Source organism: Papio anubis, chromosome 17, assembly GCF_008728515.1.
Source record: "Papio anubis isolate 15944 chromosome 17, Panubis1.0, whole genome shotgun sequence".
NCBI lineage: Eukaryota > Metazoa > Chordata > Mammalia > Primates > Cercopithecidae > Papio > Papio anubis.
This window is the reverse complement of record NC_044992.1, coordinates 43,649,697-43,670,314: the sequence shown is the minus strand read 5'-3', so window position 1 is coordinate 43,670,314 and position 20,618 is coordinate 43,649,697.

Genomic DNA, 20,618 nt, shown 5'->3' with positions numbered 1-20,618 from the left:
GTAGTCCCCAGCTACTGGGAGGCTGAGGCGGGAGAATGGTGTGAGCCGGGGCGGGAGCTTGCAGTGAGCTGAGATCGACACTGCACTCCTTCCTGGGTGACAGGCCGAACTCCGTCTCAGCCACATTCAAGTCACGACAGAGTCTCTTTTGTGTGTGTGAATTTTTTTTTTTGAATACAGTCTGTGTTGCAGGCTGGGTGCAACTCACTCGCTCCGCCTCCCGAGTTCCATCTCACCACAACCTCCCGGTAGCTAATTCTGAGCACTACCACAACCCCAGCTGATTTTTGTATTTTTAGTGAAACTGATTTCCATGTGCTCAAGTATCTCGATCTCCTGACCCTGCATGTAACCCAAAATCTTTGGAACAAGCGTGTATGTTTTTTTTTTTTTTTTTTTTTTAAAGGGCGGATCTCACTAGATTGCCCAGGCTAGTTTCAAACTCCTGGGCTCAAGTAATCCTCCTACCTTGGTTTCCTAAAGTGGGGGGATTACAGGTATGAGCCACCATGCCTGCCCCCCAGCAGTCTTTAAGTACTCAAAGCTAAAAGGAGCTTAGAATCCTGAGAGTATGTGCATAAACAGAGACAGGGTATAAACAAGACTGAATAATGGGACAGATAAGCCCTGGCTTGCTAATCTATCACAGATGTGGTTAGGAGCTCGTGGAACTTTTCCTATGGTTAAATCCAAAGCAACGCAGAATTCCACTCCAGCTCACCACTTCTCTGTAGTCCTCCTGCGGTTCCTAGGCCTGGGACCTTACAGCACGGCCATCAGGCACCCACCAAACCTTGTGATGTCAGGTACCCTGAGGCTTACGCAGTGCCACCTGTTTGGAAGAGTCACCTTTGTAAACTGTGCAGGTAGAAAATATGTTTACAAATAACCGCAAACAAAATCTACACACTCGTCACTTGACTACCTGGGTTCTCAGTGGAGCCTCTGAACTAACCATGGAATAAATGCAACTGTGTGGTATTCCCAGGGGAGTCAGATTACAGGCAGACAATGCTTTAGAGTGGAAGGTCATTTTGTTCCTCAGCAAAATGGCCCTAGAGAAGTTGGGAGCTGATGAGGGTGTCACTGAGTAATGGATGAATGACTCCAAGCATGGACAAAAGTCGCCTGTGTAGCTTTGGTGGTAATTGTGACTGGCTCTCCTACTAGTACTATGCTCTCTTTATTTACTTTAGAAGAAGTTGCCAGGTCCAGGTGATGAAAAGCAGTGCCCCTAGATCATCTCTGTCCCTGCTTTCCTGTCTGGGCCTGTGCATGGGCAGAAGAGATCCCCTTAAGAGAGTCACAGCTCTGACAAACCAAGAGACTTTCTTAACATGCTTGAGTAGAACGGGGAGTCAGTGGTACATGGAGAGCTGAGGATTTATGGAAGGAATGGATGTTTATTAAATATTCCAAATCTAGCCGGGGCCTGAGATTCATGGGCATGATAGCATAAAGACTGTGTGGCTCCATTACACAGGACAAGAGACGTGAGAGAGTTGCGGCCACTGCTTGGGGCATTATAAATTAGCCAGAATGAGCAACAACCGAAGCTAAACAGAAGAGGGCACAAGGATAATTCTCTCTTAAAATTTGTGTGGGCTGGGCATGGTGGCTCATGCCTATAATCCCAGCACTTTGGGAGGCCGAGGCGGGAGAATTGCTTGAGCCCGGGAGTTCAAAACCAGCCTGGGTAACATGGTGAAACCTCATCTCTACACACATACACACACACACACACACACACACACACACACGCACAAACCCAAAAAACCAAAAAACCAAAAACCAAAAAACTAGCTGGGTGTGATGGTACATGCCTGTAGTCCCAGCTACTTGGGAGGCTGAGGTAGGAGGATCACTTGAGCCCAAGAAGCAAGTGAAGCCTGCAGTGAGCCATGATCATGCCACTGCACTCCAGCCTGGGTGAGGGAGTGAGACCTCATCTGAAAAAAAAAAATCACATGGCTTCCTGCAGCATAGGCTGGAGGATATTGAGCTGTGTGTCGAAGAGGAAAACACTGGTATCAGTTAACACTCGGTCTCTGACACGAGGATTCTAGCTTATAACCTGATGTAGTATTTAACATCCTCATCCAGCCATAGAAATCCCCTTTAGAGCCAGGTACTGAATATATGGAAAAAAAAGTGTATACACACACACACAATATATATATACACATATGTGTATATAAGTATATATAAAAGTATATGTATATAAGTATATATACATATATGTGTATATAAGTATATATCTTATATACTTATATATAAGATGTCTATACTTATATATTATATATAAGATGTATACTATATATAAGACATATACTTATATATAATTTATAAGATGTATATACTTGTATATTATATACAATTATATATAATATATGATACATATCTCATCTTATATATGAGATAGATACATATTTATTATATATAAGATACATAGTATATATCATATTAAAGATACATACTTATATATTATAGATAAGATACATACTTATATATTATAGATAAGATATATACTTATATATTATAGATAAGATATATAATATACCCTTGTGTGTGTACAAATATATATATATATAATATATACACATATATACAAAGGGTACTTTTTTTTTTCTTTTTTGAGGCGTAGTCTTGCTCTGCCAGGCTGGAGTGCAGTGGCACCATCTCAGCTCACTGCAACCTCTGCCTCCCGGGTTCAAGCAATTCTTCTGCCTCAGCCTCCTGAGTAACTGGGACTACAGGCACGTGCCACCACGCCTGGCTAATTTTTGTATTTTTAAGTAGAGATGGGGTTTCACCATGTTGGTCTACTGACCTCGTGATCCGCCCGCGTTGGCCTCCCAAAGTGCTGGGATTGCAGGTATGAGCTGCTGTGCCCGGCCCCATGACGGGTACTTCTTTAGGGAGCCAGCTCAATTCTCCCTCACAATTTTCATGGATAGGCCACAAATATTAGAAAAAGATCACTAAGAAATGTAGTAGCTTGGTACTGCAAGGATGGAATAATTTTAAAATAAAAGCTTTATGCCTTAGCTATAAAATACAGCTGAAATCACTGCTGCTGATGAAACTCTGTGACTGGTGCCAGAAAGGTACATAACTTGGAAACAGAAATTGTGGGACGTGGTTTCAGAATTTAATAATAAACATTTTACTATTTTCAGAAGTATAGGAAACAGTGTTAATGTTTATAAATATCAAACACTGGGAATTTATGGTCATAAATGCCAACCAAGAAAAAAAGAACACCTGTTTGTAGAAAAGTGAAAGTTCAGCTACCTTATGTCCTGGTTGGTGCTTTCTGGGTAAGAAAGCTGTGATGTTAATGCTTAAAATCACCTCCCATGTGGTCCAAACCCACAGATCCTAGATCTCAAATTCTTATGTTGAAATTTGGGATTCTCATAACATTTCAAAAGCCAACATGTCTTCTCCTTGGAACCTTCCATTTTCTTCCAGTACTCAGATATAGAAAGAGAAAAAATGGAGTCTTAAGAAAGCTATTGGCTGGGTGCAGTGGCTTACACTGTAATCCCAGCACTGTGGGAGGCCAAGGTGAGAGGATCCCAGGAGTTCAGAGACCAGCCTGGCCAACCTGATGAAACCCTGTCTCTACAAAAAATACAAAACTTAGCTGAGCGTGGTGGCATGTGCCTATAGTCCTAGCTTCTCGGGAGGTGGAGGTGGGAAGATTGCCTAAGCCTGGGAGGTGGAGTTTGCAGTGAGCTGTGATGGTGCCACTGCACTTCAGCCTGGGTGACAGAGCAAGACCCTGTCTCAAAATAAGTAAATAAAATTAAAAAAGCAAGCCATTGGTGAACAACTTTGATTTCTAGACCAGTTTTTGAAGCCGATGGCTATTTTAAGGAGGTGTATAAGGCTACTGTTTACCATAACAGTGTTGTGTAACAAACCACTGCAAAGTTAGTGGGACCAACAGTAAGCAGTAAATATCACACTCATGCTTACAGTCAGTCAGTGGGTCAGCCAGAGCAGCTCTGCTTCATGCGTCTCTCATTCTTCAGAAGCCGCAACATTTTCTTCCCGTGACATTGCAGTGGCATAAGCAAAGTTAATAGAAACATGCAATGCCCCTGAAGTTCTGGGCTTGTTCTGGCACACTTCCTCCCATACCCCATTGGCTAAAGCAAGTCACATGGCCAATCCCAACACTAGTGGACTGGGAAAGTATACTTAACCTCTGACGAGAGGAACTACTAATACAAAGTCACATCACAGAGAGCACAGATACAGCTAGGAACTATACTATCATCTACCTCGGCCAGGTGCTGTGGCTCACACCTGTAATCCCAGAACTTTGGGAGGCCAAGGCAGGTGGATCACCTGAGATCAGGAGTTCGAGACCAGCCTGGCCAACCCCATCTCTACTAAACCCCATCTCTACTAAAAATCCAAGAATTAGCTGGGCATGGTGGCTTGTGCCTGTAATCTCAGGTACTCAGGAGGCTGAGGCAGGAGAATCGCTAGAACCCGGGAGGTGGAGGTTGCTGTGAGCTGAGATGGCGCCAGTGCCCTCCAGCCTGGGTGACAGAATGAGACTCTGACAAAAACAAACAAACAAACAAACAAAAAAACACCATCTACTGTAGGTGGAATGTTCATCAGCAGTTTAGCCGAGAGGTTGAGAAAGATAAAAACATGTCTGATGTGTAAAAGCATACATTAGACTTAGCAACATGATGATCATTGGTGATCTTAGCAAAAGCAATGCTGGTGACACAGCGGCATGGAGTCCTGGATTAAGAAGCATGGCAGGTGGGGGAAAGGCGGCATCAAAGATACACAACTCTTTAGGAAAATCTGGAGGAAGGGAGGAATAAAGGAAGGAGAACAGCAGCTGAAGAGAAAAACAGAGCAGACTTTTTTGTTTTTAATAAGAGAGATATGGGCATGTTTAAATATTGCCCAGAAGGGTCCAGTAGAGAGGGAAAGCTGAAGATACAGGAGACTGAGAGACTATCGCAAGGGTGAGGCTCTGAGAATGGGGGAGGAGGGGACACAGGGAACAAGTAGGACTTGAACTGTGACTAGGAGAGGAACCTCACCAGGTCCTACTCGATTGATAATGAACTTAGAGGTGACATCAATTCCCTCATCCTTTTCACAAGTGGTGTGGTTATTCCCTGAGTCCATTTTCCAGTAACAGACCATCAGCACAAATCTGAATGTTCCTCTGAACGTTTCATTACTAGATAGAGCCAACATTGGTTTTGTTTCTGTCATCTAGTATATTAGTTACACCTCTTGTCTTTGAATCACGTATCAAGTGCCATCAATATGCAAATTAATATTTATTCTTCTTATCTTTATTCTAAGAGTGTTGGTGTGAGAAGGTGGAGATTTAAATAATCTCTACATATTATAGGGAAAGGATGGGCCAAGAGGAGAGAGTAGAAGTTGAGGCCCAGGGAGGTGAAGTGACCTGCTCAAGGGCACACAGAGCTGGGCACGGTTGGAGCTGGGATCAGGGTTGGGTCTCTTGCATCTTGGCTTAAGGGCTCTGCCACAATTAGATAGCCCAATGAGATCTGTGGATCCTCATAAATCCACTTTGTCCTTTATTCCACGTTTAGTTTGTTATCTGTAGATATGAATTTAAGAGCTGGGCAAACTCCAGTGTCATATTAATGAATTTTTTTTCAGCTATAATTAACACCTGGCTAAAACAGCTACAGCAGCCAGGCCATTGATCACCACTTTGCCTGGAGCCAGGACAGCCTGCTCCAGGGAGGTTTCGGTGACTCACTGAGGACCTAAGCTCATACTCTTTTCCTGCTCTGCTGTTCTAGCCAGTGTTTCTCTTCATGGTGGAGACTAAGACGGCATCTCCCCAGATGGAGTGAGTGGGTCAGGAACTCTCTTTCTTGGGGGAATCTTTCCCTGAGGTTCCTGGTACACTTCCCCGAAGCTTCTTCCCAGCCCCAGGCCTAGCCCCTGGCTGAGCCACGTAGAAAAGTCTGGCACAAGAGGAGCACTGCTGGAATCCTGATGTTTCAAACTCCTTTCCTAAGTGTGGAAGTTCCAGGCTAGGAATTCCAACAATTTCAGAACTGGTGGTGTTTGCTTCAGAAGGAGAAATGTTGCTGGAATCCCAGAAGCCACCTTCCTATCCCTAGGTCATTCCTTGTCTCTGAGGAAGATCTCATTCCTTGTTAACTCTAGAAATGAGTGTTAGTGGGAAAGTCTGGAACAATGTTAGGGAGATCAAGGCCACTCAGCTCTTGTACTCTGTGACTCAAGCCATTTGTCTCATCTTGCTCTTTCCATGTGTTGTGTAATGCCAAGCAAAGCCTTGGAGGGGGGCAGATTCATTCAGGTGCATTTAGGCCTAGAGAGAAAGGGATAATGTGCTCAGGATACAGAATTTGAAGACATTATGGTGGAATTATGTAAGGATGTGAAGGAGTGAATGAAATAACATTAAAGAAACCTTTAGAGTCTTAAAAATGTTAGCAAATAAGTATATATAACTATTTAGTATTCACTCCTTTGCCAAACACTGTTCTAAATGCTTTACTTGTATTAACTCCCAATGTATTGATAGCCCTTTAAGTACTATTATCATAATCAATTTACAGATAAAGCAACTAAAGCACAGAGAGGGTAAGGGACTTGCCCATTGTCACACAGCTACAAAGTAGAAGAGAAATTTACCCAGACAGTCTGCCTCCAGAGTCTATACTCTTACCCACCTTATTACCCTAACTTACTGCTCCTTAAGAAAATGAAAGAAATGCAAAATCCATCCAAGCAATGAGGAAATTGATGCAATCTTTGTGAGGGTTGACCTTGTCAACTGAATTGAGGATGTTGAGGCAGAAATACATACATACACACATACACACACACACACGTTTTTTTAGAGACAAGATCTTGCTATGTTGCCCAGGCTGGACTTAACTCCTAGGCTCAAGCGACTCTCTCCCTTCAGTCTCCTGAGTAGCTGGGACTATGGGTATATGCCTCTGTACCAATAAATAATTTTATAAATGTTTATTGAAAGCAAAATGTGAGAATTGACCTAGAAGACACATCAACAAAGTCAGAGGTATTCTGGAGTCTGTCACATAGTGAAAGATTTTTATAGAAAAGTTTAAAAGAAGGGAGGGAGACTCCTCACACCAGAGTTTTCCCCTCTTCATTGGAGGGTACAATATAGAAGTTATGATCATTAGATACAAATTGCATCATACAGGCTAAAGAAAGGTCTACATGAAAGACACTCAGTAGAACTTCATACTTCAGCTAATCCTAAATCAGCGTCCTAGTCAATGTCAACAGGCCATGCAATGATCAGTACATCAACAATCTGAGGAACTTACAATAAGATTCCTTACTCAGTGGCAGAGTATCTCCAAGTCACAAGACCTCTCCAAGGTGGATTGATTTGGAAGCCTGCTTAACATAATGTGACTTGCAGGTTATCAATTCCCCCCTTTTGATCAGACTTTTCCCATGAAAAGTGGAGGTTGCAGTGAGCCAAGATTGCGCCACTGCACTCCAGCCTGGACCACAGAGTGAGATTCTGTCTTGAAAAAGACAAAAACCAAAAACCAAAAAAAAAGCACCAAAACTCTTCCCATGAAAACACTGGTGATCAATCTCTGCTTAGGTTGGAGTGGCACATACCTGTGGTACCAGCTAGGTTGGGGTGAAAGTTCTTCATTCCTTGGCACTGGGAAGTCTCATTGGCAGGAAGTCATGTTTCTCAGCAGGGGAGAAAGAGCCTTGTTATTGCAGGTGGGCCAGGTTGCTAGCAAAGTGGGGTAGGTCGTGATTTGAGGCTATTCTCATGTTATTCTCTTGAATAATGAATCATCCTCAGCACTAGGAGAGCAGTATTCTGGCCTTAGTCTTTGACCTAAAGCAAACGAAAATGTAATTCATTAGTAACTTAATATTCAGGAAAATAACAATTATGCTTATGATTTTAGTAATAACAACTTGAAGACCAGAATGGAATAAAAACTTAGTCCGGGCCGGGCGCGGTGGCTCAAGCCTGTAATCCCAGCACTTTGGGAGGCTGAGACGGGTGGATCACGAGGTCAGGAGATCGAGATCATCCTGGCTAAAACGGTGAAACCCCGTCTCTACTAAAAAAAAAAATACAAAAATCTAGCCGGGCGAGGTGGCGGGCGCCTGTAGTCCCAGTTACTTGGGAGGCTGAGGCAGGAGAATGGTGTGAACCTGGGAGGCAGAGCTTGCAGTGAGCTGAGATCCGGCCACTGCACTCCAGCCTGGGCGACAGAGCGAGACTCCGTCTCAAAAACAAACAAACAAACAAACAAAACTTAGTCCGGAGGGTAACCAACAAAAAAAGTTATTTAGAGGATCAGTTTGTAATTATGCCTGTAACCAGTTAGCCTTTTAAGTTACTATTTCTCAAGTTTCCACTTCTGTAGAGGTGTTAATATAGGTACAACAGGTAGTATGAGCTACTGTACAGCCACCTCCTTATTTAGCCAATAAATAGTCCAAGGCAATTCTGTTATTTAGTACTACCTGGGCTAAAGAATTTAAAGACTTTTGTTGAGCTACAATGCTTTTTCCAGTGTCTCCAGCTATCTGATCAATAGTAGCTGACGTGTTTCTAATCATATGTAGATCCTCTTAGCTTGATGTAGTCCTCTTAGCTCCGTAAGAGAGGGAAAAAGGGGATCTTTTCATTTATTTTTATGCAATGACAAGGGATTTAGAAAATGTCCTAACAAGCATACGCCTTCTATCTGCCAGCTATTAAAGCAACGTGCCCATCCTTATGTAGGCAAATCAGTCCCAATGCCACATACAAACACAGAACCCATGGGAGGCAGGTGATTCCCCTCAAGGTATTTTTGTTAATAGACTAATTCGAATTCATGGGGAGTAACAATAACAAATTAAATCAGGAATTTCCTCCTTTGCAAGCCTTCCGGAATCCATGTATGCGGTAGCCTATTGATTTATATTGTTGGCATAGTAGAGGCTCATTTTTATCTTCTTTAACACGTTTGTTTATCCAATAACACGTGGATCAAGGTATAGCCTGGGTTAAAACTCAGGCCAACGTTAACAACCCAGAGACAAATTAAAACAGGGGGTGATAGTATTGGGGTTATGAAGTTAGACCTGGAAAGTTAATCCCCAAAGGGTTATTCTAAATAAGTGGTGACACCAGGGACATCTGGAAAATCAGTGACAGGTGTCACTAATTGCATATATTGGTAATGAATAGATCTAGGAATCATATGGCAGATCCAGCAATCGGCTATGTTTCCTCCAGTGGCAATACTTTGGGATAGTTTAATCGAAGTGCTAGCCGGGCATGGTGGCTCACGCTTGTAATCCCAGCACTTTGGGAGGCCTAGGCAGGTGGATCACTTGAGCTCGGGAGTTTGGGACCAGCCTGGGCAACATAGCAAGACTTCATCTCTACTAAAAAATAATAGAAATAAAAAATTATCCAGGCATGGTGGCACACACCTGTGGTGCCCAGGCTAAGGCAGGAAGATTGCCTGGCTAATTAAATTTTTTTAAAAAATTGAGACAGAATCTCACTGTGTTGCCCAGGCTGGTCTTGAACTCCTGCGCTCAAGTGATCCTCCTGCCTGGGTCTCCCAAAGTGCTGGAATTGCAGACATGAGTCACTGTTCCTGACCTGGAGGTCACTCTTTGATGAAACAACCCACTCAGGATATTTAGTATTTTTTAAAATGAGAAAAATGGACTTCTTTTAATTTTGCAGTGCAGGAGTGTGAGAAGTACCTGATAAGGACCTCTCCAACGAGGCTGGAGAGAATCCTTAATCTTTTCCAGGATACAAAATCACCTGGTTGTAAGTTATGAAATTTTTTATCTTCACCTCTTGGAAGTGCTCTATGGAAAGTCCATTACCAGCCAGCTGTTATTAAGAAACTTAACAAAGTTTTTACAATAGTGTAGAATTTCACCTTTTAGTCCTGTTGAATTAAAACTAGGGTCCTGTGATGATGAAGGCTAATCAGTAATGATTGCATAAGGAGACAATTTGTGCTTTCCAAAAGGAGTGGATCTCATGTTAAGCAAGACCAGTGGAAGAGCCTTAGGCCATATAAGGTTAAAAGCTTCTGTTAGCTTAGCCAGTTGGATTTTTATAGTCCCATTAGTGTGCTTGACCAACCCAGGAGACTGGGTGTTGGAGGCACAATGGAAGTGTTGTATAAGAGGCAAGATTTCACAAATTGATTTCATGATTGTCCTATAAAATGATTCCTCATCACTGTGGAGTCCCAAGGGGATTCCCCAACATGGGATAATGTGTTCTCATAGCATTCCTCCTGCTGTGAAGGTGGTGGCCCTTCTGCATAGAAAGGCTTCCACCCAGTAAGAAAACATGCAAATCATAACCAGGACATATTTGTAGCTGTGGGAGGGTGGCATCTGGATAAAATCCAGTTGCCACATCTCAGAAGGTCCAAAGGATAAGGGAAAGTGCCCGGCAGTGCTATGGAAAGACTTGCCCAGGTGATAATCTTTTGCAACCAGGGGCACTGGTTGATACATCTAGATGCCACCTTCTCTGCTACAGTAAATGATGGTTTTCAATCCCCGTTCACTCATCTTTTTGGGACCCCAATGGGTCCCCAACTTGTATACACACTCCAACAATGGAAACTGCAATCCAGTGGGCATTATGGGTTTGTTACCTGGATCTGGGCCGTACCATATACGAGTCTGGGAAGCACGTTGTCTCCATTTTCCTTCCCAAACCTTATTTTTGTATCTGGGGCAGCCTGTTGAGCCTCCCTCAATATTGAGGGGGTTAATTTGAATATTTGTATGAAATAAGAGTTTGGGGAACGAAATTTCTTAGTTAAGGCAGCTTCTTTAGCCACCTGATTTGCAAAATAGTTGCCTCTAGCTTCAGGCTCATTTCCTTTAGAGCGGGGTATCCAGTCTTTTGACTTCCCTGGCCCACATTGGAAGGAGAAGAGTTGTCTTGGGCCACACATAAAATATGCTAACACTAACAATAGCTGATGAGCTAAAAAAAGAAATCACAAAAAAACTCATAATGTTTTAAGAAAGTTTATGAATTTGTGTTGGGCTGCGTTCAAAGCTGTCCGGGGCCTCACGTGGCCCGTGGGTTGTGGGTTGGACAAGCTTGCTTTAGAGTGTCTCAGGATAATTTTTTTTTTTTTTTTTTTTTTGAGACAGGGTCTCACTCTGTTGCCCAGAGTAGAGTGAGTACAGTGGTGCAATCATGGCTCACTGCAGCCTCGACCTTCCAGGCCCAAGCAATCCTTCTACCCCAGCCTCCTGAATAACTGGGACTATAAGGGTGTGCCACCATACCTGGTTAATTTTTGTATTTTTTGTAGAGATGGGGTTTCACCATGTTGTCCAAGCTGGTCTCAGACTCCTGGGCTCAAGCAATCTGCCTGCCTCGGTCTCCTAAAGTGTTGGTATTACAGGCGTGAGCCACTGCACTTGGCTTCAGGACTTTGATAATGGCCAAAGCTTTAGGTTTTTTGAACAGCACCTAAGAGCTCTGAAACTTGTTTTTTATTTTTAATGCTCTGCCCAGCAGAGGTGAGGAATACTCTTTGTTTTCATAGCGTACCAAAATCCTGAGCCACACCAATGGCATACCTGCTGTCAGTATAAACATTTGTGGTTTTTCCTTCAACTAAGAAACAAACATGAGTTGAAGCAGCTAATTCTGCCTGCTGGGCTGATGAAACATTAGGGAGCCATCCATCCTCGATAAAAGTCCTCGATCACATACTTGAAACTACTACATAACCTGCAGAAAATTTTCTATCTTTATTTCTCAAGTAGGATCCATCTGTGAACCAAATAAAATCTGGATTGTCCAAGGGTCTTTCCTGTAAATCAGCTCTGGGGAGAAGGAGTTGAGCAGTTAAGTGTCAGACAGTTATGGTGAGATACGTTGAATGGAAAGGGCAAAAGAGTAGCAGAGTTTAACTCTTGCATTGGGTAATAGTTACATTAGGAGATGAAAGTAAAAGGATCTCATAAGAAGTCAGTGGACTCATTGATTAACATTGGATGTGATATGCATTTAAGAGTGCTTCAGTGGAATGAATGGAGCGTGTATAGTTATGGGGGACCCATTATCGTTTCTTCTATAGACCTAAATAGCAGGGCAGTAGCTGAAATAGCACTTAGACATGGGGGCAGGCCTTGAGCCACTGAGTCCAACCTCTGACTGTAATACCCTGTGGTTCTGTTATGATTCCCATGTTTTTGTATAGAATCTCTTGCCGGGCGCAGTGGCCCATGCCTGTAATCCCAGCACTTTGGGAGGCCGAGGCGGGCAGATCACAAGGTCAGCAGATTGAGACCATCCTGGCTAACATGGTGAGACCCCGTCTCTACTAAAAATACAAAAAAAATTAGCCGGGCATGGTGGCGGGTACCTGTAGTCCCAGCTACTCTGGAGGCTGAGGCAGGAGAATGTCATGAACCTGGGAAGAAGAGGTTGCAGTGAGCTGATATCGTGCCACTGCACTCCAGCTTGGGCAACAGAGCAAGACTCCATCTCAAAAAAAAAAAAAAAAAAAAAAAAAAGAACTCTCAAGGCACTCCTATGTGTCTAGTGCACAAATAAAAAGGCATTTTGTAATTTGCCTGTCCTAAAGCTGGAGTTCCATTAGGGCTTGTTTAATTTGATTTATGGATTTCTGACTTTTTTCTGTCCATATTAATAGCTCTGGCTGGTCAATTGTTAGTAATTCACAAAGAGGTTGGGTCATTAGAGAAAAATTAGGATTACAGTTTTGACAATGTCCTGCCAATCAGCGGAAGCCTCGTAACCATTTCTTGGTGTTTGGTTTTAGAAAGACAATTATGCCTTTAACTCTATCAGAGTTGATGGAAAACCCCTCCTTAGATATTGAATGACCAAAACATTTAACTTGTTCTTGGCATAACTGGAGTTTTTCTTTAGATAATTTGTGACATTTGCCTGTGAGTTGCCTTAGAAGATGCAGGTACTCCCATATGAGTGAGCATATGTGGTATTTGTCTTTCTGTGCCTGGCTTAAATAAGCTACTTAATGTAATGTCCTCCAATTCCATCTACATTGTTGCAAATGATAGGATTTCAATCTATTTTATGGCTGAATAATATTCCATTGCATGTATGTGCCACATTTTCTTTATCCATTCATCTATTGATGGACACCTCGGTTGATTCCATATCTTGGCTATTGTAAATAGTGCTGCAGTAAACATGGGAGTGTGGATGTTCTTTTGATAAACTGGTTACCAGAAGCTGGGAAGGGTAGTGGGGAGGGGGATTAAAAGGGGATGGTTAATGAGTAAAAAAATACAGTTAGATAGAAGAAATAAGATCTAGTATTTGGTAGCACAATAGGGATACTTTTTTTTTTTTTTTTTGAGACAAAGTCTCACTCTGTTGCCCAAGCTGGAGTACATTAGCATGATCTCGGCTCACCGCAACCTCCACCTCCTGGGTTCAAGCAATTCTTCCGCCTCAGCCTCCTGAGTAGCTGGGACTACGAGCATGTGCCACCATGCCTGGCTAATTTTTGTATTTTTTAGTAAATACGGGGTTTCACTATGTTGGCCCAGCTGGTCTTGAACTCCTGACCTTGTGATCCACCCGCCTTGGCCTCCCAAAGTGCTGGGATTACAGGCGTGAGCCACTGTGCCCAGTTGGGAGACTATTGTTAACAATAATTTATTGTATATTTTAAATGTTTGAGGTAGTGGATAACTCTAATTACCCTGATTTGATCATTACACATTGTATGCTTATATCAAAACCTCACATGTACCCCATAAATATGTACAACTATTATGTATCCATAATAATTAAAAATAAAACATCTTTAGAAAGATGCAGGCTATCCTGCTGAAAGACAAACAAGTTAGGTGAACAAAGAAGTAAATCATCTATGTACTAAAGTAAAGTGGAAACATTTCAAGTGAGACATCATTTAGATAAACTTTCAGGATCAGTGAAAAATAAATGGGGCTTTCAGTATACCCTTGAGGTATAACAGTCCAAGTATACGGTCAATTATTCTGAGTAAGGCAAACAGATACTGGCTATTAGGATCCACAATAATTCTAATAATGACTCTACGTAAGTATACTACTATAAAAATAGTGCTATTCTCGGGATTCTCGGGAATGTTAGCTGACAAAGTGTGCGGATTGGGAGCCACAGGGTGCTGTGGCACTACAGTGTTACTGATAGCCGTTAAGTCCTGTACAAATCCTCATCCTTCACCATTAGGCTTTTGAACAGGCAGAATAGGGGTGCTGCATGGACTGGTACACAGAAGGATAAATTCCTTCTTGATATACTCTTCAATTATGGGTTTAATTCTTTAGAGTGCCTCTGGTCACAAAGGATACTACTTGATGTTTGATTTTTAAGGGTTTACTTCCATTTTAATGGTAGTAGCTGAAAGAATTTCCCCAATATCAGTGAAAGACTGAGACCACAATGGGCTAGCAAGGTATCAAGCAATTGTTTCATGGACTCAGAAGACTTTTCTGAGGCGCCAGAGGTTGCTGAAGAAATTTAAATAGAATAAGCAGGGGAAGAAAAATTTAAGTGACACATCAGTTGGTTCTGCTTCAGTTGGTTCTACTGACAGGTTCAAATACATTATCCCTTTGGAAAAAAAGAAATACGTGCATTGTGTAATTCTAGGAAATCTCTCCCAAGAAGGTGAGTTGGGGCTGAAGCAAAAATTCAAGATAATGGACTAAGGTATCTAATTGGAAAGGCAACAGTAAGGTTTTGTGCCTGGTCATGGGTCAATTAGAAATTTCCACCATGTTTAAGGTTTCTGCACTCCAAGGAAGAGGCCCTTTCAGGAGGTGGAATTTAAAACAGATAAAGTTGCTCCAGTATCAGTTAAAACCTTGGTCTTTTCACCATTAATAGTTAAATTCATTTCACCAAGGGCATTAGAAGGAAAGGAAAGGACCCTGGAATTTCCTCGGAGCAGTCCTACTCTGATGGTTCTGTCATGGCCTTTTCTTCTGGTTGCCATTTCAGCTTCCTGGAATCCTTTTTGATGTGACCAGGATTCTTACAATAAAAACATACGTTTCTCTGAACTGCTGAAATGGCTGTTTTTGAAATCCCTGTTGTGGACTGGCCAACTGTTGCTACTTGAAAGCTTGTAATCCTAGCAGATTTAGAATTTTCTTTTTTTGTGGAGAAGGCCACAATATTAACTAGATCACATGTCTGAGTGGTTACCCAATTTATCTGATGTCACTTAACGAGGGTAACAAACTCTTAGTCAAGGCCAGTAAGAAAAGCTGAGCTTAACATAGACTCATTTTTTTCTATTATTAACACTGTTATCAGACACACCAGAGTATTGTTTAAGTGTCTTTTTGAATCCTTCAAAATGATCTAAATCTCTTATGTTAGGACCTTGACAACATTGCCAAATTTTACCCAATCTACGTGTTTTGGGGAGAGACTTTTGGGATGGCATCTAAAAGTTCTCTGGCTAAAGTGCGAGCTTCTATTCTGTTGTATACCCTCATTTACTCTATTAAAGTTTTCCAGAGGATTTTGTCAATTAGCCTTTTTAATCCATTCGGTATCCCTCTCTTCTGAAATCAGAAGTCCCCTAGTAGCTGGGACCACAGGCACGTGCCAGTATGCCTGTCTAATTTTTGTATTTTTTGAAGAGATGGGGTTTTGCCATGTTGTCCAGGCTGGTCTTGAACTCCTGGGCTCAAGCAATCCACCTGCCTTGGCCTCCCAAAATATTGGAATTACAGGCATGAACCACTGTGCCTGGCTATGATCCAATTTTTATGTTCTGTTTTATCTCAGGGAGTATAAACAAGAGCAGGTGTGCCTCAGTTAGTAGGTTTTGTCTGGAATGGACAGGGGGCTTCTCAGGAGGATCCAAAAGCAAGGGAGGAGAAAGAGAATTGAGAGTTCAGAGCAAGGAAGTTCAGAAAGGGTAGGGTCTAGTGGTGTGGAAAACGTATCAACAAAGTTGGAGGTGCTCTAGAATTTGTCACAAGGTAGATTTTAAAAGAAAAGTTTAAAAGAAGGGAGAGGGTAACTCCTCCTGATACCTGAGTTGTCCTCTTTTCATTGGAGGGTACAATACAGAGGTTACAATCATTTGCTACAGATTACATCATGCAGATTAATGAGTCATTAATTAGTTTGGAAGCCTGCTTAACATGATGTGAAGTTATCAGCTTCAGTATACTCAAATTTAATGAAAGAGTTAGATGATGGTGCAGCATGGACTCAAATGGATAGGTCCCATGAAAACTCCCCTATTACTGGATATAGATTTGCAATTCCAGCTGGCTGAGCTTTTGTTTAAAAAACGCTCAGCACATCTGTCAGGGAGAATCAAGTTTTGCATCCCAGTCAAAACTTTCCATGTAATAAACAACGCTACTGAGATGGTAATCTTAGTTATTGCTGGGTAGAGTGAAATTGTTCTCTTAGTAAATAAGTTTATGGACAGTTCAGAGTTTAAATATAGAGATGACAAAATAAATCCATTGTATTAGTACTTTCCTGTTATCTTCAGGAATGACATGTATTAATAAGCAGTTAAGAAATTGTTTCTAAACACATGATTTTTAAGAGAAATGTATGAGAATATATGAAGTTTATAAACAGTGATGGACTGTTTTAAGATAATTGAAATTTACTATATGTTATCAGTTTATTAGGTTTTTCTGATTAGATGCTTAGAGAAGTTTTGCTTATCTGATCAAACAAGTGAAATGCTTAAAAAAGAAAAATAGCTATGTTATCTTTAACAATCCAAGTTAAAATGTTTAGGGAATTTAACTAACTAAGATTGTCGTGAAAAAGAAGGCTATCTGACCACCAAATAAACTGGGCTCCCTTTCCACAGAGGAAGTCCACTGTAGCTTGTTGTTGATAGGAACTGGCTGCTTGACATGGAACTCCATTCTCAACCTCTTGTGGTTAAGTGGACCAAGTGACCAGGTATAGTCAGTGGGAGACAGTAGAAGTTAAGTGTGTCACCTCTGGGCCATCAGGTTTGGGTATCTGGCTTGCTTTTCCCATGAGCTTCTTTCCATTATGTGTTGACTTTAGAGGCCACATATCAAGGATGAAGACTTTACCAGATGGAAAGAGCCTGAATCTTTTTTTTTTTTTTTCTGAGACAGTCTCTCTCTGTTGCCCAGGCTGCAGTGCAATAGCACAATCTCGGCTCACTGCAACCTCCACCTCCTGGGTTCAGGCCATTCTCTTGCCTCAGCCTCCAGAGTAGCTGGGGTTACAGGTGCCTGCCACCACTCCTGGCTAACTTTCGTATTTTTAGTAGAGACAGGGTTTCACCACGTTGGCCAGGCTGGTTTTGAACTCCTGACCCCAAGTGATCTGCCTGCCTTGGCCTCCCAAAGTGCTGGATTATAGGCATGAGCCACCACGCCCGGCCCCTGAATCACTCTTTGATGGAAAGCCACCCAACAGAGCGACCCAACCAGGAGCATTCAGGAACTACGGACAATGGTCTTTACATAAGCAAGAAATAAACTTTTATTGTATGTTAGGCCACTAAAATTTCTTAGTAGCTATTATCCTGTGCTGACTGTTTCAGCTGTGAGAGGTGACTGTGTGCTATTTAGTCTCTGTTCCCCCAGCTCTGTCCTCCTCCCTACTCCACCCTGTTCTGTGATCCAGGAGGACATCCATTGTCTGTGTGACTCATGCTCCCTTCTCCTCTTGTTTCCAGCTGGGTTCAGTCAATGACAGGAACCAGCAAGAGATGAGAAAGTAGGAGAAAAAAGAGAGCAGAGTATTTATTCCTTCAGCTCCCACCTGGCCAGGCTGAGGTTGAACAACAGCTCCGATTCCTTCACCTAAGGCTGCAGTTATTTCTGGGTTCAGCTATCACTGTTGCCATCCCTCGTTCCCTCAAGCCTAAGGCAGTAACAGCTTCCTGCTCTTGCTAGTCCCTGAGTGCTTCCCCATCCCTTGTTGGTTTCCTTAACCCTATGCACATCTCTGTAAATAGGCCCTTGTTCAAACTCCGCAGTTACCCCCTTTTGAGTGTGCCATGTTTTCTCTCATGAAACTGACATTGACTGATGCATATGATTGTTTAAGGAAGTTTAAATATTCATCAAAGGTCCCTTGAAACTTATTATTATTATTTTGAAACAGGGTCTTGCACTGTTGCCCAGAACGAAGTGCAGTGGTATGATCATGGCTAACTGCAGTCTTGACCTCCTGGGCTCAAGTGATCCTCTCACTTCAGCCTCTCAAGTAGCTGGGACCAGAGGTGTGTGCCACTATGCCCAGCTAATTTTTGTATTTTTTGTAGAGATAGGATTTTACCATGTTGCCAAGGCTGAGTTATTTTTAAAATTTATTAGACTTATTGATAGAAATATGTCTAAGGTGACTTTTGCAATAATAATGCTGTATAACAAACCACCCCAACCATGCTTACAATAAGTTTTATTCTCATGCTTGTGGGTATGAATATCAACTATAGTTCAGTTGATCTAGGCTGAGCTCAGCTGGGTTACTCTGCTACAAACTGCTGGCCAGCTGGGCTTGGCTCTGCCTGGCCCTGGGTTCAGTTTGGATCCGATAACTGGGTTTTCTCCTGGGGCCAAGGGCTGAACAGGCAATAGGTCCCTGGGGCATGTTCTTCTAATGGTGGATCACTGGAACTCAGGAGAGAAAGCTGATCCATACAAACATATTTCAGCCTCTGCTTGAGTCCTCATCTGCTAACATCCCTTTGGCTACAGTAAATATTTTGGTCAAACCCAAGGTTGAAGGGCATTGTCCATTCTGAGGCTATGGCAAGGTGTGATGTTCAACTCTTTTACAAGGAAGCGAGGAATGCCAACTAATAATTCATCCCATCACAAATTAAAAGGTCTGTTTGTTGAATATGGAGCTTGTACTTGTGACTTCACTACATTTATTTATTTATTTGAAACGGAGTCTTGCTTTGTCACCCAGGCTGGAGTGTAGTGGTGTGATCTCAGCTTATTGCAACCTCCGCCTCCTGGGTTCAAGCGATTCTCCTACCTCAGCCTCCTGAGTAGCTGGGATTTCAGGTGTGTGCCTGGCTACACCTGGCTAAGTTTTATATTTTTAGTAGAGACAGGGTCTCATAATGTTGGCCAAGCTGGTCTCAACCTCCTGACCTCAAATGATCCACCTACCTTGGCCTCCAAAAGTGCTGAGATTACAGGCATAAGCCACCATGGCCTGCCTACGCTTAATATTAATTTAAACTGTAGTAACCATAGGAGACTTTTCAACTCACAAAAGATGCCCTTCAAATAATAATTGCTAACACCATGGCAAATGTTTGCTAACACTATGGCAAATGTTACTTCCCAAGCACTGTTTTAAGGACTTTACATTTATTAACTCATTTAATTCTTAAAACAACCTCATGAGGTAGGTGCTGTTATCATCCATATTTTGCAACTGAAGATGCTGAGGCACAGAGATGTTTAATCACTCGTTTAAGGTCACACAGCGGGTTGGGAGCAGGAGCAGAGCCAGCCTCTGGAATTCATCTTTTAACTAGGATTGCACAGCCTCTTGAAGACATCAAGATAATTCAGAAGATAATTGAGAAGAAATCCACAGCCCCTCGAGTCTGCACCCCCTTTGCCCTGCTCCATGTCAATGATACACAACCATTCACCCATCCTTCTTGACTCCCAGGGTCAGGCTGAAGTCAGCTGGGCAGCATCCTGGACTTCTGTCCCTTCCTCACTGTTCCGGACTTGGCCCTGCCCCTTCCTGACTGTCTTCCTATCTCCCCTGCATCTCTCCCATTCTCACTAACCTAGACCCTCCGCTTCAACCAGGCAGCAAGGCAGATGTAGGCTCTATATCCAGTGGAACTGATTCTGGTCCCCTCTGTGTCCCTCTACAGTTCTGATTTTCACTTTCCTCATGTGAAAGGGAGACAAATACAACATTGAAGACCCAAGATTGTTCTGAGCATCAAATGATAGAATAAAATCCATTCGTTCCTTTCTCCATCAGATGGTTTTTGAATATCAACTACGAGCCAGCCCCTATGCTGGGGATACAATGGAGAGCAAAACAGGAATGGCATTGCCTTTCAGGGAACAGGGGAAACAGATAGCAAACAAACACACACAGAGTAATATGCAATTACAAACTCTGATCAGTGTTGTGACTGAAAGGTACTGGATGCTGGCTGTCAGGGCACGAAAGAGGACTTGGACCTAGTCTGTGGCTAGGAAAGGTCTCCTTGAGGAACTAACATTTAACCAGAGACAGAAGGGTAAAAGTCAGAGAAATGAAGCACAGGTGAGTGGAGGAGTTTTTTTTCTTTTGTGTGTGTGTGAAACAGAGTCTTGCCCTATTGCCCAGGCTGGAGTGCAGAGGTGTCATCTCAGCTCACTGCAATCTCTGCCTCCTGAGTTCAAGAGACTCTCCTGCCTCAGTCTCCCGAGTAGCTGGGACTACAGGCATGCACCACCATGCCTGGCTAAGTTTTTTGTATTTTTAGTAGAGACGGGGTTTCTCCATGTCAGCCAGGCTGGTCTCAAACCCCTGGCCTCAAGTGATTCATCTGCCTCAG